At 47.4% G+C, this 22,566-nt stretch overlaps 8 non-coding genes across 8 annotated transcripts; all 8 read left to right on the top strand.

Moving 5' to 3' along the window:
• The first annotated feature begins 318 nt into the window (after positions 1-318).
• Positions 319-482, top strand: LOC135015597 (U1 spliceosomal RNA). Its single transcript, XR_010213817.1, has one exon. It is a non-coding gene; the product is annotated as a U1 spliceosomal RNA (small nuclear RNA).
• Positions 483-634: 152 nt separating this feature from the next.
• On the top strand, positions 635-797 carry LOC135015604 (U1 spliceosomal RNA). Its single transcript, XR_010213824.1, has one exon. It is a non-coding gene; the product is annotated as a U1 spliceosomal RNA (small nuclear RNA).
• Positions 798-1,471: 674 nt separating this feature from the next.
• On the top strand, positions 1,472-1,635 carry LOC135015606 (U1 spliceosomal RNA). Its single transcript, XR_010213826.1, has one exon. It is a non-coding gene; the product is annotated as a U1 spliceosomal RNA (small nuclear RNA).
• A 152-nt stretch (positions 1,636-1,787) lies between these two features.
• On the top strand, positions 1,788-1,950 carry LOC135015603 (U1 spliceosomal RNA). Its single transcript, XR_010213823.1, has one exon. It is a non-coding gene; the product is annotated as a U1 spliceosomal RNA (small nuclear RNA).
• A 675-nt stretch (positions 1,951-2,625) lies between these two features.
• On the top strand, positions 2,626-2,787 carry LOC135015609 (U1 spliceosomal RNA). Its single transcript, XR_010213828.1, has one exon. It is a non-coding gene; the product is annotated as a U1 spliceosomal RNA (small nuclear RNA).
• A 152-nt stretch (positions 2,788-2,939) lies between these two features.
• On the top strand, positions 2,940-3,102 carry LOC135015602 (U1 spliceosomal RNA). The gene has a single exon (XR_010213822.1). It is a non-coding gene; the product is annotated as a U1 spliceosomal RNA (small nuclear RNA).
• A 674-nt stretch (positions 3,103-3,776) lies between these two features.
• LOC135015607 (U1 spliceosomal RNA) lies at positions 3,777-3,938 on the top strand. Its single transcript, XR_010213827.1, has one exon. It is a non-coding gene; the product is annotated as a U1 spliceosomal RNA (small nuclear RNA).
• A 152-nt stretch (positions 3,939-4,090) lies between these two features.
• On the top strand, positions 4,091-4,253 carry LOC135015601 (U1 spliceosomal RNA). The gene has a single exon (XR_010213821.1). It is a non-coding gene; the product is annotated as a U1 spliceosomal RNA (small nuclear RNA).
• The last annotated feature ends 18,313 nt before the right edge of the window (positions 4,254-22,566 follow it).

The raw sequence follows: 22,566 nt of genomic DNA, 5'->3' as shown, positions 1-22,566 counted from the left end.
ACCCCTTTTCTCTTTTCAGATGCAGACGAGGGTTGAAGCCAACTTTGACCCACTGCTTGGATGACATCACCATATGCAAATCCATCTGCTGCAGGCCTTCCCCCAGGAATGCTTGCACTAGTTGTTGCATTTGGTTTGTTGTTTGGGGGTGCTTCAGTATTAGGCAGCCTTCTGCCCTCCCATGTTCATCTGAAAATATGTGTTCTCCCTGCAGTTGTTGTCCCCAGATGAGAGTTCCCTTGTGCTGCCTCAGTTGAATCTCCTTTACTTGACAGAGATGTGCCTGAGCAGCGGCCCTCCCCAGCCCTATCCCAAATCATACTTATTTTGCAAAGGAGATACCATGGTCATGAAGATTGTTCTCCCAGGGTGAGGTTCATTCATTGCATTCTGGGTATGCTGACCCCTGTGATTTCCCCAAATGTGGGAAACTCGACTGCATTATTTGTGGTAGTGGGGGACTGTGTTTGTGCTTTCCTCTGGTCACCTCTGGTAAAAGTCAGATTTCTTTGTCTCAGATCTTCCTCTAGCCTTGTTCCTCTTTTGAGAGTTCCCTTGTGCTGCCTCAGTTGGATCTCCTTCACTTGACAGGGGGGTGCTTGAGCAGCGACCATCCCCAGCTCTAGCCCAACTCCTACTTACCTGCCAGGTAAGATACTATGATCATGAAGGTGCTTCTCCCAGGGCAAGGCTCACCCATTGCACTCTGGGTGTGCTGCTCCTGTGATTTCCCCAAATGTGGGACACTTGACTGCATAATTTGTGTTTCCCCTGGTCGGCTTTCATTTAATTCAGATCTCTTTGTCTCAGGTCTCTCTCCAGCCTAGTTTGCTGTCTGTTTCCACTTCTTTTTTTTTGAGCCCCTCCCTTCTATACCCTTGTGCACTATCCTGACTTCTCCTCCTATCTGCTTACTTTGTGCCTTCCAACGGACAATGCGAACTACAGGTAGTGCTGCCGGGCCCACACCCTTTTACTTGCCTTACAGAGCAGCTCTGGAGCTGTTACAGTGCCAAGCTGCTGCAAGAAATCAGCTTGAATGCTTCAAGGGCTGGGGCATTGCCAACATGAGCCCCACACCGAAGGAGGGTGGAGGTGTTTAATGCGAACTAGGGGTCATCCAAGCGCCGCAAAAGGCTGCTATGCCCTGCACGCCCCTTTTCTCTTTTCATATGCAGACGAGGGTTGAAGCCAACTTTGACCCACTGCTTGGATGACATCACCATATGCAAATCCATCTGCTGCAGGCCTTCCCCCAGGAATGCTTGCACTAGTTCTTGCATTTGGTTTGTTGTTTGGGGGTGCTTCAGTATTAGGCAGCCTTCTGCCCTCCCATGTTCATCTGAAAATATGTGTTCTCCCTGCAGTTGTTGTCCCCAGATGAGAGTTCCCTTGTGCTGCCTCAGTTGAATCTCCTTTACTTGACAGAGATGTGCCTGAGCAGCGGCCCTCCCCAGCCCTATCCCAAATCATACTTATTTTGCATAGGAGATACCATGGTCATGAAGATTGTTCTCCCAGGGTGAGGTTCATTCATTGCATTCTGGGTATGCTGACCCCTGTCATTTCCCCAAATGTGGGAAACTCTACTGCATTATTTGTGGTAGTGGGGGACTGTGTTTGTGCTTTCCTCTGGTCACCTCTGGTAAAAGTCAGATTTCTTTGTCTCAGATCTTCCTCTAGCCTTGTTCCTCTTTCGAGAGTTCCCTTGTGCTGCCTCAGTTGGATCTCCTTCACTTGACAGGGGGGTGCTTGAGCAGCGACCCTCCCCAGCTCTAGCCCAACTCCTACTTACCTGCCAGGTAAGATACTATGATCATGAAGGTGCTTCTCCCAGGGCAAGGCTCACCCATTGCACTCTGGGTGTGCTGCCCCTGTGATTTCCCCAAATGTGGGAAACTTGACTGCATAATTTGTGTTTCCACTGGTCGGCTTTCATATAATTCAGATCTCTTTGTCTCAGGTCTTTCTCCAGCCTAGTTTGCTGTCTGTTTCCACTTCTTTTTTTTATGAGCCCCTCCCTTCTATACCCTTGTGCACTATCCTGACTTCTCCTCCTGTCTGCTTACTTTGTGCCTTCCAATGCACAATGCAAACGACAGGTAGTGCTGCAGGGCCCACACCCTTTTACTTGCATAACAGAGCAGCTCTGGAGCTGTTACAGTGCCAAGCTGCTGCAAGAAATCAGCTTGAATGCTTCAGGGGCTGGGGCATTGCCAACATGAGCCCCACACCGAAGGAGGGTGGGGGTGTTTAATGCGAACGAAGGGTCATCCAAGCGCCGCAAAAGGCCGCCATGCCCTGCATATCCCTAATCTCTTTTCATATGCAGATGAGGGTTCCAGCCAACTTTGGCCCACTGCTTGGATGACATCACTGTATGCAAATCCGTCTTCTGCAGACCTTCCCCCAGAAATGCTTGTACTAGTTGTTGCATTTGGTTTGTTGTTTGGGGGTGCTTCAGTATTAGGCAGCCTTCTGCCCTCCCATGTTCATTTGAAAATATGTGTTCTCCCTGCAGTTGTTGTCCCCAGATGAGAGTTCCCTTGTGCTGCCTTAGTTGAATCTCCTTTACTTGACAGAGATATGCCTGAGCAGCGGCCCTCCCCAGCCCTATCCCAAATCATACTTATTTTGCATAGGAGATACCATGGTCATGAAGATTGTTCTCCCAGGGTGAGGTTCATTCATTGCATTCTGGGTATGCTGACCCCTGTGATTTCCCCAAATGTGGGAAACTCGACTGCATTATTTGTGGTAGTGGGGGACTGTTTGTGCTTTCCTTTGGTCAGCTCTGGTAACAGTCAGATTTCTTTGTCTCAGATCCTCCTCTAGCCTTGTTCTTCTTTCGAGAGTTCCCTTGTGCTTCCTCAGTTGGATCTCCTTCACTTGACAGGGGGGTGCCCGAGCAGCGACCCTCCCCAGCTCTAGCGCAACTCCTACTTACCTGCCAGGTGAGATACTATGATCAGGAAGGTGCTTCTCCCAGGGCAAGGCTCACCCATTGCACTCTGGGTGTGCTGCTCCTGTGATTTCCCCAAATGTGGGACACTTGACTGCATAATTTGTGTTTCCCCTGGTCGGCTTTCATTTAATTCAGATCTCTTTGTCTCAGGTCTCTCTCCAGCCTAGTTTGCTGTCTGTTTCCACTTCTTTTTTTTTGAGCCCCTCCCTTCTATACCCTTGTGCACTATCCTGACTTCTCCTCCTGTCTGCTTACTTTGTGCCTTCCAACGGACAATGCGAACTACAGGTAGTGCTGCAGGGCCCACACCCTTTTACTTGCCTTACAGAGCAGCTCTGGAGCTGTTACAGTGCCAAGCTGCTGCAAGAAATCAGCTTGAATGCTTCAAGGGCTGGGGCATTGCCAACATGAGCCCCACACCGAAGGAGGGTGGAGGTGTTTAATGCGAACTAGGGGTCATCCAAGCGCCGCAAAAGGCCGCTATGCCCTGCACGCCCCTTTTCTCTTTTCATATGCAGACGAGGGTTGAAGCCAACTTTGACCCACTGCTTGGATGACATCACCATATGCAAATCCATCTGCTGCAGGCCTTCCCCCAGGAATGCTTGCACTAGTTGTTGCATTTGGTTTGTTGTTTGGGGGTGCTTCAGTATTAGGCAGCCTTCTGCCCTCCCATGTTCATCTGAAAATATGTGTTCTCCCTGCAGTTGTTGTCCCCAGATGAGAGTTCCCTTGTGCTGCCTCAGTTGAATCTCCTTTACTTGACAGAGATGTGCCTGAGCAGCGGCCCTCCCCAGCCCTATCCCAAATCATACTTATTTTGCATAGGAGATACCATGGTCATGAAGATTGTTCTCCCAGGGTGAGGTTCATTCATTGCATTCTGGGTATACTGACCCCTGTGATTTCCCCAAATGTGGGAAACTCGACTGCATTATTTGTGGTAGTGGGGGACTGTTTGTGCTTTCCTTTGGTCAGCTCTGGTAACAGTCAGATTTCTTTGTCTCAGATCCTCCTCTAGCCTTGTTCTTCTTTCGAGAGTTCCCTTGTGCTTCCTCAGTTGGATCTCCTTCACTTGACAGGGGGGTGCCCGAGCAGCGACCCTCCCCAGCTCTAGCGCAACTCCTACTTACCTGTCAGGTGAGATACTATGATCAGGAAGGTGCTTCTCCCAGGGCAAGGCTCACCCATTGCACTCTGGGTGTGCTGCTCCTGTGATTTCCCCAAATGTGGGACACTTGACTGCATAATTTGTGTTTCCCCTGGTCGGCTTTCATTTAATTCAGATCTCTTTGTCTCAGGTCTCTCTCCAGCCTAGTTTGCTGTCTGTTTCCACTTCTTTTTTTTTGAGCCCCTCCCTTCTATACCCTTGTGCACTATCCTGACTTCTCCTCCTGTCTGCTTACTTTGTGCCTTCCAACGGACAATGCGAACTACAGGTAGTGTTGCAGGGCCCACACCCTTTTACTTGCCTTACAGAGCAGCTCTGGAGCTGTTACAGTGCCAAGCTGCTGCAAGAAATCAGCTTGAATGCTTCAAGGGCTGGGGCATTGCCAACATGAGCCCCACACCGAAGGAGGGTGGGGGTGTTTAATGCGAACTAGGGGTCATCCAAGCACCGCAAAAGGCCGCTATGCCCTGCACGCCCCTTTTCTCTTTTCATATGCAGACGAGGGTTGAAGCCAACTTTGACCCACTGCTTGGATGACATCACCATATGCAAATCCATCTGCTGCAGGCCTTCCCCCAGGAATGCTTGCACTAGTTGTTGCATTTGGTTTGTTGTTTGGGGGTGCTTCAGTATTAGGCAGCCTTCTGCCCTCCCATGTTAATCTGAAATTATGTGTTCTCCCTGCAGTTGTTGTCCCCAGATGAGAGTTCCCTTGTGCTGCCTCAGTTGAATCTCCTTTACTTGACAGAGATGTGCCTGAGCAGCGTTCCTCCCCAGCCCTATCCCAAATCATACTTATTTTGCATAGGAGATACCATGGTCATGAAGATTGTTCTCCCAGGGTGAGGTTCATTCATTGCATTCTGGGTATGCTGACCCCTGTGTTTTCCAAATTAATTAGGTCGTCGCCAAACAAGGCTTCACCTTCATAGGGAAGAGACTCCCTTTCTTCTTGGAGTCAGCATCAGCATTCCCTTGGTGAATCCACAATGCCCTCCTATCCGAGACTGCCATGAAATTGGCCCGTGAGCACTTGTGCCCGGTGTAGGATTTTTAAATATGTGTAGTTTACTGTATGCACGGGTTTAAAACCTTTTAGGAACTGAGATCTAAGGTGTATTACATGTAGTTTAAAAAAAACAAAAAAGGTTTATTTTATGGCAGTAGTTTCCAAACTGGGGTTCTTGCACTGGTAGCATAGTTTGGTGGTCCAGGACCAATTAAAATTATTTATACTTTATTAAATTGGCAAAACCATTCCCTCACAACATAACTGAACCTGAGGATGACATGCTATAAACACAATTTACTTAATTTTATATTTTTTTCTGAATTTCTCAATAAAAAAAACTTTGGCCTAGGGGTGCCGTGAAACAAATTTTGATACTCTAGGGCAGGGGTGTCAATCCCATGGGCCGCATGCCGCCCCCAATGCATCCTTTTGTGGCCCACAGGCCGGGGTCCGACAGGGGTCCTTTTGTGGCCCGATCACCTTGCTTAGAGCGAGGGCAGGAGAGTGCAGCCAGAGTCTTTGCTTTCTATGTGCGGCACCATCTTCCCGAAGAGATCACAGGGAAGATAGTGCCCCTTCCACTGGCTACAGCACAGGTATACTGGGGTGGGGTAGCAAACTGGGGGCCCCAATGGGCCCCTCCAGCAGTCCCTCTACCAAAACACGTCTTTTGGTGGTTTTGCGGTGTTGTTATAACTACATGGTGACGATACTGTAGCACAGAGATTTTCAACCATTTACAACTCACGTCACACAGAACAAGATTTAAATATTGACAAGGCACACTGAAATATAATGGTGATGCATGGTGCAGTATCGTGTCCTAGGATGTCATGTCGCAGCTTCTCCATAGGTAACGCCTGAACAGGCCCGGTGACAGGGGGGACAAAGGGGACACTTGTTCAGGGCTCCAAGTATTAAGAACAGAAATAATGGGGCCACAGTGCCAATATTGCTTTTTAAAGTGTATCCACCAACTGCTCAATTTAAGCAGGAAAACAATTAACAGGCCAACTAAACCCTCCCCCCTCCTTTTACCCCATCACTTTGTCCAGTCCCTGTGGTCCATACTGTATTGCCATTATTATGCATGTTGCTGTGCTGGCCCTTTTCTGAATGTCCCTGCCACCGCCACCGAAGAGCTGGATAGCCCAGTATGAAAACCACCTGCCGGCCTCACTGACGGTCCGAGTCAAAGGCTCCATTTTTTTTAAAGATCCCTCTGCCAAGTTAAGGGGGGGTTGAGGGGGCCCCAGAGATATCAGTGCACTGGGCCCCGAGATTTCTGTTGCTGGCCCTGACCCTCAGGGGCGTATCTACCCCTTGGCCAGGATGGCACTTGCCAGGGGCACCATCCAGCTGTGCCAACCGTGGCTAAGGGATAGAGTTCTGCAGTCTCGAAAGGGCGCTATGGCAATCAGCGTGGGACTGACCAATTAGACGGTGAGGGAAGGATACTGAAATTGTCCCAACCCTGTTACAGTTTGAAACGCCCCTCAACTGCTGTCCACTGCTTCACTCCTAGCTCTGCCCCTTTGAAATTATTAATCCCTACCCCCCGGTAGGCGGAGTTCTCCAGGCCCATACTCAGGAGTCACCACTGCTGTACATTATGTGCCGGTTGTAGAGGCAGAGCGGGGAACATCAGAGAACGCCACAAATTACACAGTGGGCAAGGAGATGGCTGGAGACAGCTGCACAGCCATGCCTTGCAAGTTCGAGAGAGCTGTTGAATTTCAGCACTTCAAGTCAGAGCCTGCCCCCTGCTGCCCAAGCAGTCCGTGACAGTTAGTGTCGAGGAGGGGGGGATTTGTGCATGTGTGCCATCAGTGTGTGTGTGGGGGGGTGGAGGATGTGTGTGACTGTGAGGGAGCTGTCAGTGTCAGTGGGGAGAGGAGCAGGAGGGAGTTGTCAGTGTGTGGAAGTGATGAGAGTCAGTACTGGGGAAATGTGTGTGTGTGTGTGTGTGTGTGTGTGTGTGTGTGTGTGTGTGTGTGTGTGTGTGTGTGTGTGTACTAGATTTAGGAGTGTGTGTTTGTGAGAGGTTTCAGTTGGGGAATTAGAGTTCATACAGTAATTAAATGTTTTCATATTGAGAACTACATCTCCCAGCATATACAGTGTGCTGGGGATGCTAACAAGCTTTATTTAAAAGTTTAAAAAACATTGCTTTTATGACTGCAATGGTTAAAAAGGGAGAGCTATAAATCAATTTATCAGTGAATGATCGCAGTTTGAGCTGTTACATTTTACTGAACCACCTATCCCTCCACACTCACTACCTGTCCTCAGGATACATTTACCATCCCGGCAGACGGTATACCGGCGGTCATTTGACCGATGTTGGAATCCTGACACCACTTGGGAGACTGGTGCCGGCACACAGACAGCCAACATCCCGAAGGCGAGTATTGGAGGGAGGGTTAGGACCGGGGGAGCGGGTGTTAGGGAAGGCACTAGGAGGGGGGGGGGGTTAGTCCTAGCTGCCACCCCCTGAGGGTTAGCCCTATCCGCCACCCCCCCAGAGGGTTAGGATTAGGTATCATGTGACTGCTGGAATCCAGAGCGCCGGATGCCATACCCAACCCCCTTTACTTTTTCAGGCATTTCTATCTCTCCTCTCTCTATGGTGTTCCGATTGCCCACTTTCCCTTGTGCTTTTCTCTCTCTCTCTCTCTCCTTTGTTTAGAGCATCAGTTTCTGTAGTCCACTTTATCCTTATTTTTTCCAGTGTTTCACTATCTCTCTGATGTAATGAGGATGTATGGTCTAGAGGGATCAGTAATGCATTGTACTGTATAGAGGCGTCAGGGATGTAGCGTAGGGTATAGAGGCGTCAGGGATGTAGCGTAGGTTATAGAGGCATCAGGAATGTAGCGTAGGGAATAGAGGCATCAGGGATGTAGCGTAGGGTATAGAGGCGTCAGGGATGTAGCATAGGGAATAGAGGCGTCAGGGATGTAGCGTAGGGAATAGAGGCGTCAGGGATTTAGCTTAGGGAATATAGGCATCAGGGATGTACTAGCAGGTATATAGAGGTCAGTGTACTGTATAGAGGGGTCAGTAATGCAGTGATGGTTATAGAAAGGTCAGTGATGTAGTCAGGGCCGGTGCAAGGTTTCTCGGCACCCTAGGCAAAACTTCAGCCTCCCTCCCTCCGCCCCCCTCCCCAAACCCCAACCCCCCCCCACCACCCCCATTGGGCACCACAGGAAAAAATAAAACACATTGGCATCCACAGGAAAATGTATAACAAATACATTGGCCCCTTTCAGGAAAAAAACACTTTGGCCTCCACACAATAAAAAAACATACACATTTGCTCCCCAGTACATAATTTGCATTTACCCCTTTATTATTGACAGAACAGCAAATTAATGTCCTCCTGCTAAGTACAAAGGGAAAATGTGATGGCTTCTCCAACATGTGTGCAAGGCCCTATCTTAAAGTATCAAAACTATTGTTATTGTTTACTTAGATAGTGCCACTAATTTGCACAGCGCTGTACACATAACAACATCAGAATTCGTATCACTCCCTGTCCCACTGGAATGAGAGTGATATTCCCTAAAATAAAAACACACACAGACAAATCCACATAACCTTCCCATATGTTTTTGGAGTGTGGGAGGAAACAGGAATACCCAGAGGAAACCCACACAAAAAGAAAATGCAAACTCCGCACATTCAGGCCATGACCAGGAATTGAACTAATGACCTGAGTGCTGAGGCGGTAATGCTTACCCTATGCCACTGTCCCGCGGATTGGATTATAACGTATAAAAAATGTTGCAGGCTGCATAGAGAATACACCCTACAGCAGGTTGGGAAAGGGATCCTGCCGCTTAGAATCCCAACACCTCGTTGGAAAGTATGCTAATCCTCTCCCCTTCCCTCCCCTTCCTGCAGCCTAACCCTAACTTCCCCCCTGCAACCTAACTACCCTCCCCAGCACACTTACATTCAGTATGCTGACTCTTGTGATTCCGGCATCGGGATTCTGAGCGTTGTCGGGCAGCACCTTTTTTTAGTGTGTGCAGTTAGATTTCAGTACTAATATACTGTATGGCAAAAAAATAGAACACGACAAATTGACAAATGCGTTTTCTAAGCAACAGGTACGGATGTCTTGTTCAGCCATACACTATATATCTGGTGATATACTATGTTGGTGCATTAACAAACAGTTTTTATTTGCAAATATAGGGAAATGTGCCCCCCCAGCCAATGTGGAAATACGAGTCCCAGCATATCCTGCTAAAAAGAAGCAGGTCATACTGGGAAATGTAGTTTCACATTAGCTACAGATGACACATGGAAAAAAAACTCCACTACCTACTTGTAAGGAGGAGAAACCATCAGATGGAGAAGCAATCAGTCAGCATCCATCACAGCCTATGGACCTACAGGTGTTCCGTAGCTCTGTAGGACAAAGTAAAAAAAAGTCTGTAGTAGGATCACAGGCTGGTGCTGGTCCCACAGTGACAGTGGGATTAGGCGGCAGACACATAAACCACTGGACCACTAGGGCACTTTCTGTAAAGGAGGCGACAAAGGACATACTGAGAGACACACACACACACACACTCATACTGAGACACACACACACTGACACTCATACTAAGGCAGAGGCACACGCACACACACTCATACTGAGACTGAGACACACTCACAATGACACTCATACGGAGTCAGAGGCACAGACATTCATACTGGAGCACACACACACTGACACTTATACTGAGGCAGAGGCACACATACACTCATACTGAGGCAGAGGCACACACACTCATACTGAGACTGAGACACACTCACACTGAGGCAGAGGCACACACACACACTCATACTGATACACACACACACACACACACACACATACTGACACTCATACTGAGGCAGAGGCACACACACACACTGAAACTGAGACACGCTCATACTGTGGCAGAGGCACACACACTCATACTGAGACACACACACAGTGATACTGAGACATACACACTGACACTCATACTGAGGCAGAGACACACATACATTCATACTGAGACACACACAGTGAAACGGAGACACACACACTCATACTGATACACACACACAGTGATACTGAGACACACACACAGTGACAGAGAGACACACACACACTCATACTGAGACACACACAGTGACAGAGAGACACACACACACACTCATACTGAGACACACACAGTGATACTGAGACACACAGTGACAGAGACACACACTCATACTGAGACACACAGTGATACTGAGTCAGAGGCACATGTACACTCACATTGAGGCACACAAACACACACTCACACTGAGGAACACACACACTCATTCTGAGGCACACACTGATATTGAGAGACACACACGCACTGACACATATACTAAGGCAGAGGCACACACACTCATACTGAGACACCCACAGTGACAGACACACACACACACACACTGATACTGAGACACACACTGATACTCATACTGAGGCAGAGGCACACATACACTCATACTGAGGCAGAGGCACACACACACTCATTCTGAGGCACACACACTCATACTGAGGCACACACTGATATTGAGAGACACACACGCACTGACACATATACTGAGGCAGAGGCACACACACTCATACTGAGACACCCACAGTGATAGAGAGACACACACACACACACACACACACACACACACACTCATACTGAGACACACACTGATACTCATACTGAGGCAGAGGCACACATACACTCATACTGAGACTGAGACACACTCATACTGAGGCAGAGGCATACACACACTCAAACTGAGACTGAGACACACTCACACTGACACTCATACTGAGGCAGAGGCACACACATACACACACACTCATACTGAGACACACACACAGTGACAGAGAGACACACACACACACACACACACACACACACACACACACACACACTCATACTGAGACACACAGTGATACTGAGACACACACTGACACACAAAGTGACAGAGAGAGACACACAGTGATACTGAGTCAGAGGCACATGTACACTCACATTGAGGCACACAAACACACACTCACACTGAGGAACACACACACTCATTCTGAGGCACACACTGATATTGAGAGACACACACGCACTGACACACATACTGAGGCAGAGGCACACACGCTCATACTGAGACTGAGACACACACACTCATACTGATACACACACACACACACATACTGACACTCATACTGAGGCAGAGGCACACACACACACTGAAACTGAGACACGCTCATACTGAGGCAGAGGCACACACACTCATACTGAGACACACACACAGTGATACTGAGACATACACACTGACACTCATACTGAGGCAGAGACACACATACATTCATACTGAGACACACACACAGTGAAACGGAGACACACACACTCATACTGATACACACACACAGTGATACTGAGATACACACAGTGACAGAGACACACACACACACACACACACACACACACACACACACTCATACTGAGACACACACAGTGATACTGAGACACACAGTGACAGAGAGACACACACACACACACTCATACTGAGACACACACAGTGATACTGAGACACACAGTGACAGAGAGACACACACACACACACTCATACTGAGACACACACAGTGATACTGAGACACACACAGTGACACTGAGACACACACAGTGACAGAGACACACACAGTGACAGAGACACACACAGTGACAGAGACACACACTCATACTGAGACACACAGTGATACTGAGTCAGAGGCACATGTACACTCACATTGAGGCACACAAACACACACTCACACTGAGGAACACACACACTCATTCTGAGGCACACACTGATATTGAGAGACACACACGCACTGACACATATACTAAGGCAGAGGCACACACACTCATACTGAGACACCCACAGTGACAGACACACACACACACACACACACACACACACACACACTGATACTGAGACACACACTGATACTCATACTGAGGCAGAGGCACACATACACTCATACTGAGACTGAGACACACACTGACACTCATACTGAGGCAGAGGCACACACACACTCATTCTGAGGCACACACACTCATACTGAGGCACACACGCACTGACACATATACTGAGGCAGAGGCACACACACTCATACTGAGACACCCACAGTGATAGAGAGACACACACACACTCATACTGAGACACACACAGTGATACTGAGACACACACTGATACTCATACTGAGGCAGAGGCACACATACACTCATACTGAGACTGAGACACACTCATACTGAGGCAGAGGCATACACACACTCATACTGAGACACACACACAGTGATACTGAGACACGCTGACACTCATACTGAGGCAGAGGCACACACACACTCAAACTGAGACTGAGACACACTCACACTGACACTCATACTGAGGCAGAGGCACACACATACACACACACTCATACTGAGACACACACAGTGACAGAGACACACACACACACACACACACACACACACACACTCATACTGAGACACACAGTGATACTGAGACACACACTGACACACAAAGTGACAGAGAGAGACACACACTCATACTGAGACCCACAGTGATACTGAGTCAGAGGCACATGTACACTCACATTGAGGCACACAAACACACACTCACACTGAGGCACACTCATACTGAGGCACACACTGATATTGAGAGACACACGCACTGACACACATACTGAGGCAGAGGCACACACGCTCATACTGAGACACACAGTGACAGAGAGACACACACACTCATACTGAGACACACACAGTGATACTGATACACACACTGATACTCATACTGAGGCAGAGGCACACATACACTCATACTGAGACTGAGACACACTGACACTCATACTGAGGCAGAGGCATACACACACTCATACTGAGACACACACACACACACACACAGTGATACTGAGACACGCACAGTGATACTGAGACACACTGACACTCATACTGAGGCAGAGGCACACACACACTCAAACTGAGACTGAGACACACTCACACTGACACTCATACTGAGGAAGAGTCACACACACTCATACTGAGACACACACACACAGTGATACTGAGACACACACACTGACACTCATACTTAGTCAGAGGCACACGTACACTCACATTGAGGCACACAAATACACACTCACACTGGGGCACACACACTCATACTGAGGCACACACTGATATTGAGAGACACACACGCACTGACACATATACTAAGGCAGAGGCACACACACTCATACTGAGACAAACACAGTGACAGACACACACACACACACACACACACACTGATACTGAGACACACACTGATACTCATACTGAGGCAGAGGCACACATACACTCATACTGAGACTGAGACACACACTGACACTCATACTGAGGCAGAGGCACACACACACTCATTCTGAGGCACACACACTCATACTGAGGCACACACGCACTGACACATATACTGAGGCAGAGGCACACACACTCATACTGAGACACCCACAGTGATAGAGAGACACACACACACACACACACACACACTCATACTGAGACACACACTGATACTCATACTGAGGCAGAGGCACACATACACTCATACTGAGACTGAGACACACTCATACTGAGGCAGAGGCATACACACACTCAAACTGAGACTGAGACACACTCACACTGACACTCATACTGAGGCAGAGGCACACACATACACACACACTCATACTGAGACACACACACAGTGACAGAGAGACACACACACACACACACACACACACACACACACACACTCATACTGAGACACACAGTGATACTGAGACACACACTGACACACAAAGTGACAGAGAGAGACACACACTCATACTGAGACCCACAGTGATACTGAGTCAGAGGCACATGTACACTCACATTGAGGCACACAAACACACACTCACACTGAGGAACACACACACACTCATTCTGAGGCACACACTGATATTGAGAGACACACACGCACTGACACACATACTGAGGCAGAGGCACACACGCTCATACTGAGACTGAGACACACTCACACTGAGGCAGAGGCACACACACACTCATACTGATACACACACACACACTGACACTCATACTGAGGCAGAGGCACACACACACACTGAAACTGAGACACGCTCATACTGAGGCAGAGGCACACACACTCATACTGAGACACACACACAGTGATACTGAGACATACACACTGACACTCATACTGAGGCAGAGACACACATACATTCATACTGAGACACACACACAGTGAAACGGAGACACACACACTCATACTGATACACACACACAGTGATACTGAGATACACACAGTGACAGAGAGACACACACACACACACACACACACACACTCATACTGAGACACACACAGTGATACTGAGACACACACAGTGACAGAGAGACACACACACACACACACACACTCATACTGAGACACACACAGTGATACTGAGACACATACAGTGACAGAGACACACACAGTGACAGAGACACACACAGTGACAGAGACACACACTCATACTGAGACACACAGTGATACTGAGTCAGAGGCACATGTACACTCACATTGAGGCACACAAACACACACTCACACTGAGGAACACACACACTCATTCTGAGGCACACACTGATATTGAGAGACACACACGCACTGACACATATACTAAGGCAGAGGCACACACACTCATACTGAGACACCCACAGTGACAGACACACACACACACACACACACACACACACACACACACACACACACACACTGATACTGAGACACACACTGATACTCATACTGAGGCAGAGGCACACATACACTCATACTGAGACTGAGACACACACTGACACTCATACTGAGGCAGAGGCACACACACACTCATTCTGAGGCACACACACTCATACTGAGGCACACACGCACTGACACATATACTGAGGCAGAGGCACACACACTCATACTGAGACACCCACAGTGATAGAGAGACACACACACACACACTCATACTGAGACACACACAGTGATACTGAGACACACACTGATACTCATACTGAGGCAGAGGCACACATACACTCATACTGAGACTGAGACACACTCATACTGAGGCAGAGGCATACACACACTCATACTGAGACACACACACACAGTGATACTGAGACACGCTGACACTCATACTGAGGCAGAGGCACACACACACTCAAACTGAGACTGAGACACACTCACACTGACACTCATACTGAGGCAGAGGCACACACATACACACACACTCATACTGAGACACACACACACACACACACACACACACACACACACTCATACTGAGACACACAGTGATACTGAGACACACACTGACACACAAAGTGACAGAGAGAGACACACACTCATACTGAGACCCACAGTGATACTGAGTCAGAGGCACATGTACACTCACATTGAGGCACACAAACACACACTCACACTGAGGCACACTCATACTGAGGCACACACTGATATTGAGAGACACACGCACTGACACACATACTGAGGCAGAGGCACACACGCTCATACTGAGACACACAGTGACAGAGAGACACACACACTCATACTGAGACACACACAGTGATACTGATACACACACTGATACTCATACTGAGGCAGAGGCACACATACACTCATACTGAGACTGAGACACACTGACACTCATACTGAGGCAGAGGCATACACACACTCATACTGAGACACACACACACACAGTGATACTGAGACACGCACAGTGATACTGAGACACACTGACACTCATACTGAGGCAGAGGCACACACACACTCAAACTGAGACTGAGACACACTCACACTGACACTCATACTGAGGAAGAGTCACACACACTCATACTGAGACCATACTGAGGAAGAGTCACACACACTCATACTGAGACACACACACACAGTGATACTGAGACACACACACTGACACTCATACTTAGTCAGAGGCACACGTACACTCACATTGAGGCACACAAATACACACTCACACTGGGGCACACACACTCATACTGAGGCACACACTGATATTGAGAGACACACACGCACTGACACACATACTGAGGCAGAGGCACCCACAGACTCATACTGAGACACACATAATTACACACACTTATACCGAGAGACACACACACAGTAGCACAGTAGTAACCTTCAGGCAGCTCAGATCACAGGAGCCAGTCTCCGAAAGAGTAGGCATGCCAGGCAGCAGAGCCACAGAGACAGACTATGGAGAACCTAGCATACTCAGGGGCGTGGCCTAATCATGGAGGTGTGGCCACGCCCCTTTTTTTAAAAAACCCATCAAGCAGCAGGCTATAGAGCTACCCGGTAGAGAGGAAACACCGGACTGGCCGAGGGGGAAACCACCTCTCTGCTCACACTACATAGTGGAGCGGTGGTGAATGAAAGAAAATCACTGGTGGATCCCAGGACACAGGGTAGTGTATAGTGCATCAGCTGCCTGTCAGTCCACTTAGCAGAATTGCAGGACTACCCGCAGCGTTGCTATGTGTGTCTATGACGCCGGGTGCCCTGCTGCTGCTATTGCGTGGGGGCTATATGGCGGGGGAGGGGGGGCAGCCTCAGCGTACCGCCCACTCAGGTCCAGGCGCCCATAGGCAGCTGCCTAAAGCTGCCTAATGGAAGCGCCGGCCCTGGATGTAGTGTAGGGTATAGAGGGGTCAGTTATGTAATGTGGGGTAAAGAGGGGTCAGTAAAGATACTAAGCTGAAGTACTTAGAACACTTCTTGAATTAAGACACAACCTGCAAGAAAAAGTATGCAATATGGGTGAAAAGGCAAATGTCAGAGGTCTGATACAAGTAACCAGCTCCACACCTTGCACCACATAGCGTTATGTTAAACTGGGATATGTTCTTTTTTGGTGTGTGTGTGTGTGTGTGTATGTGTGTGGGGGGGGGGGTGCCAAAGGAAATTTTTGCCATTGGCTCCTTTGGTCTAGAACCAGCCCTGATCACAAAATATTTTTGTCTAAGCAGACTGGACACTGATCAGCGTTGGCTCATTCTCAGCCCCCCGCCCAGCCTCTGCTGCCAACAGACTGCTATTAGCTAGTTAACCTTCTGCCTTCCCTATCTATGACACAGACTGCTGCTAATGCTACCAGACTGTTCCCAGTGGCTTCACACCAACAGTGAATCCCAGCCGATGATGTAGGGCAGCGTGTGGGGGAGGGGGTCAGTTGCTGTGGCTCCAACATGGTAACCGCCAATGGACTGCAATGCTTTATCGAAAGGGGGGGCGCCAGTCCCTTACTTTGCCAGGGGCGCTTGGACCCCTAGCTACACCTCTGTTGACCCTAACCGATACCCCTAAACTAACCATAATTCCTGCAGTAAAAATCCATGTTTCTATGTATATAGGGGGTCATTCCGAGTTGATCGCATGCTGCCGTTGTTCGCTGCGTAGCAATCAGTTGAAAAAAAATGGCTAATCTGTGCATGCGCATGCTCCGTAATGTGCATGCGCATCATACGGGTACAAAGTCCATTGTGGTTTTGCACTAGTTCTAGCGATTATTCCAATCACAGAACAGGCCACAAGGAGATTGACAGAAAGAGGGCGTTTCTGGGTGGCAACTGACCGTTTTCAGGGAGTGCTTGGAAAAATGCAGGCGTGGCAGAAGAAATGCAGACGTGGCTGGGCATTCGCTGGATGGGTGTGTGACATCAAAAGCCGTCCCTCGGTTGTTAGAATCAACGCACACGAAGTGTAACTACAGTGCTGGTCTTATTTTGAAACGATTTTGCAGGCGCTCTGCTGCTCAAGTGTTCGCACTTCTCCAAAGTGAATATACACTCTCCAGTGGGCAGCGACAATGCGTTTGCATGGCTGCTAAAAACTGCTAGCGAGCAATCAACTCAGAATGACCCCCATAGTGTATTGCAAGAAAATATCTGTAAATCCAATGGTACCGTAAGTGCGGTATATACTCGCACTTCTTTGCGGGGTGAGAACATCTCCCCTAAGTGAAGTCAGCCCTATGAATAGAGTTTGTGTGATCCCTGTGCAGCAGTCACAGAAAGGGTTCATCTCTGCAGTTTGTCACTCAAATTACATTGCTGCATTTTTTCTAGAAGTGGATCTGAGAGCTGTTACCCGCAGACCAGCTACAATAATTATCCTGGGTACTCACTAGACCAGTGGTTCTCAAACTGCACCCTGGGGTGCCTCAGGACACTTGCAGGGGTGCCTTGGATTGGTGGTCCAGGACCAATTCAAAATATTTATAGTTAGTGTTATAGGCAAAACCAGTGCTGTTGGCTGGCAATCATAACATATGTGCACAAGCAGAAGCAAATCCTGTCCCCTACCAAAGGGCCAGTGCTAGGGTGTTTGGCGCCTCCCTGCAAACTATTAATTTGGGCCCTCTCTCCAATACTTAATAAAGGGACAGTGCGCTCCTTAAAAAAAGAAGGTGTGGTATCACAAGGAAGGGGCATGGCCACACAATAGCACCCCAAATCAAAATACGCCACACAGTAGCACTATCTTATTGTCATTACACCGCATATAATAATAATAATAATAATAATAATAATAATAATACCCACAGTCGCAGTGCCCTTTATACACATAACCACCATATCAGTGCAGCTTACACACATAATGCCAACAGTAGCAGTGCCCCTTCTACACATGCCCACGGTGGCAATCCTTTACATGGCAAATATCAACCTGGTTTTGCCATGTAAAGGATTGCCACTTTAAAAACAAACAATCAAACAAAAAAAAAAAAAAACAACAGGAAAAAACACAAAATCTCTCACTTTCTGATTCTCACACCCTATTACATTCCTCCCTATATATTTAAATGTTTCTATTACTGTATGTTCCCTCTTCCCTTCTCCAAACTATACACATCAACATTTTTTAGTATTTCCAGGTAAGTTTTGTGATGTAGGCCATGCACAATTTTAGTTGCCCTAATGTATTTACAGCCTTCTGGAGATATGGCTTCTGGAACTGAACACAGGATTCTAAATGTGGCTGTACCAAGGACCTATACAGTGGCATTACAGGTTGAGTATCCCTTATCCAAAATGCTTGGGACCAGAGGAATTTTGGATATCGGATTTTTCTGTATTTTGGAATAATTGCATACCATAACGAGATATTATGGTGATGGGACCTAAATCTAAGCACAGAAGGCATTTATGTTTCATATACACCTTATACACACAGCCTGAAGGTCATTTTAGGCAATATTTTTTATAACTTTGTGCATTAAACAAAGTGTGTGTACATTCACAGAATTCATTTATGTTTCATATACACCTTATACACACAGTCTGAAGTTCATTTAATACAATATTTTTAATAACTTTGAGTATTAAACAAAGTTTGTGTACACTGAGCCATCAAAACACAAAGGTTTCACTATCTCAGTCTCACTCAAAAAAGTCTGTATTTCGGAATATTCCGTATTTCGGAATATTTTGATATGGGATACTCAACCTGTATTACTTTTTTCTGCTACTGGTTCTTTAACCTATGCAAACAAGCATCTGACTTGCCTTTCCTATTGCTTTGTTACATTGCTTACCTGAAATAGTAATACTTAGATAGCTTTCCTCTTGCCATTATAATGCCCTTAATATTATAGTTAGCCTTTGCATTTTTGAGACGTGTATGATTTTGCATTTTTTGGCATTAAATGTTGCCATGTTCTTGACCATTCCTCTAGTCCAGGGGCGGAACTGCCAGAGACAACGGAGTCAGTTGCCGCCGGGCTCCAGCCCTAAAGGGGCTTCCTCCATTGCCCCCCGGCTGTTACGTGCCCTTCCTACTAAATAGACAAAGGCGCTACCAGCAGGGTCTCGCAGTTTGTACATTCCATGCCGTAACACCCTTCTTTCCACCTTCACAATGAAGCTATTGGTACTTTGCAAAAAAAAAAAATTATTAGCATTGCAACTCAGCAGATCAATGCAGTGTGCAGCCACACACTCCATATATCTGCTCAGCCACAAAGCTGATTATTTCTTCACAAAGTACAAGGTGAGCTCCAAATAGAATTCTCTAGCTTAGATTATACCTTTCTATGCAAGGGTAAATAGCTCAATTGTTTGACTGCAATGCCACAGGAAATGGTTTGGATCCAAGACAGTGTGACTGAATAATAAAGAAACCTTAAGATGAGTTCATGAATGTTGTATAAGTATTAGTGAGAGAAGGGGTCAGGAGCATGCTAGGCTGCAAAAAATAAGGTAGGCTGCAAGTGAAAGTAATGATCTCCTATATATTTTCCCAGATCTGTCACTCTGTGTGGCTAACTCTGGGGGAAGTCACAGCAATGGGCGGAGACGGCAACTGCAGGACGATACACCAGTGCCAGCAGCAGACCGTAACAAAGTGACAGATCAGGGAGAATATATAGGAGGTAGGGAGGTGGCTGGCCAAGGGACACTAGCTCATGTACCCCTTTACCACTGAGGCTGGCCACCAAGGATGGACCTGTCACCAGTGCACATGCAATAACCTCTTCTGCTGCCCTCTTTGCAACTCAGATTGCCCAGTGCTCCCCTTCGCTAACAGTCCACAAAGTTTCCCCATCTCACGATCTGCCTCCTCACCCCCACTTTCATCTCTACAGCACACGCGCATATCATACAAGATCCCATCATGCGTACGTAGGTCTGAAATGCAAGAGGGAGGTTGGGGGGAGATTGGCATGCGCCAGCAACACCACACAGCTCACTGTGACCACAGTGGAGAGGCGCTGCAACAGGACAATACACCAACCTCGGAGCAAGGAACTGCGTCGGTCAGGAGGAGAACTATTTCAATAGCATAAAAAGGTTAATGCGTCCCACCCTATGGACACCAGACTCATCAAGTCACTGTTGCCAGAGTCTCATACAATGACTCTGAACCTCTAAGCACACTATTTGACTGTCCACACCCTGCTGTGCCTATTACCCATCTCCTCCACCACCCTCAACACTGACCCACACATCATTCACCCACAAAGATACAATAAAGGTAGTTTGGATAAATTAGCTAAATGAAATGGATTTAACCAATTTATCTAAATGACCATTTTTGGATGTTTTCCAGTGTTTGTGAGCAAATGGTCAATTGTAATTTGCTGCCACATATTAGCATAATTTTGTTTCAACTAGAAAAAAAAATTGGACAGATAATCTAAGTGTGGATCCAGTTTAAAGGTCCGTATTCACGGCCCGATTTTGGGGAGAGATGTGTGCTGAGCGAACTGCTCAGCACACATCTCTCCCCCCGCTCAGCACAGCGTGATGTGTGCTGAGCGTACGGGGGGTGGGGGGGGGCGCTCATTTCACCCCCTGTGTAGGGCATTCTGTGTGTATCCAGCTTAACAGGTGTGAGCATCATACAACTACTGACTTGCGAGTAACTATACAGCAGCTCCATACCTTGTGACTTGAAGAAACACCAGTTAACCCCGGGAATGCTGCAGTCAAAGCAACAATTCCTCTTCTTACATTCCGCTGCACTTATTGTGGGGTAGCCGCAATCCCTTCTGCTGTACGGTTCCACATTACATTGTTTCTTGTCACTTCCTGTTGATGCAGTAAGGAAACATCCAGGAATTACAGCAGCTTAGTTTTTTTTTTTTTTTTAACTGGGGCAATTTAGCTAGATCACAGGGCAATTTAGCTCCTTTGGTCCTTTTTTAGGACCAGTTAATCAGACAGTTGAGCAAACTGAAAAACAGCTAACAGGAAATTTCCACTTAAATGGTATTTTCTAATCTTATCTGACCATGACTAAGAATAAAGGATACACAAGATAAACTCTTAGAGCCATGGACCTTATCCATGTTTAAGCTCCATCAAATCTGTAATCAATAGCACTACATGCTCCCACTTTACCACTGTACTATATACTCTACCTGTGTTTTTAAGGTAAAAACACCATTTAACCCCAGTGACACTTGAATTAAAGCAGCAGCCTCTGGAATAGCATTCCTTAGCATTAATCCCAGGAAATCTGCAATCTTCACGCTCTTTGATAGCCATGCTACATTGCTGTTTACTTGGATGGAGCAGAGAGCACAACATCAGGACATAGGAAATATTACAATGCATGATAAGAAAGGTGTGAGCTCTACAGCAAGGCCTCTAACCCTTTGCCAGTGCCAAATACATAGGGCTTAACTCAGATCTGATCACAGCAGCAAATTTATTAGCTAAAACCATGTACACTGCAGGGGGGGGGGTGTATAATATGTGCAGAGAGAGTTAGATTTTGGTGCGGTGTGTTCAAACTGAAATCTAAATTGCAGTGTAAAAACAAAACAGCCAGTATTTACCCTGCACACAAACAATATAACCCACCTAAATCTCTCTGCAAATGTTATATCTGCCC

The sequence above is a fragment of the Pseudophryne corroboree genome, unplaced genomic scaffold (assembly GCF_028390025.1).
Source record: "Pseudophryne corroboree isolate aPseCor3 unplaced genomic scaffold, aPseCor3.hap2 scaffold_2960, whole genome shotgun sequence".
In the NCBI taxonomy this organism is placed as follows: Eukaryota; Metazoa; Chordata; class Amphibia; order Anura; family Myobatrachidae; genus Pseudophryne; species Pseudophryne corroboree.
The sequence above is the reverse complement of the archived record's forward strand: the minus strand, read 5'-3'. Positions and strand labels throughout refer to the sequence as shown.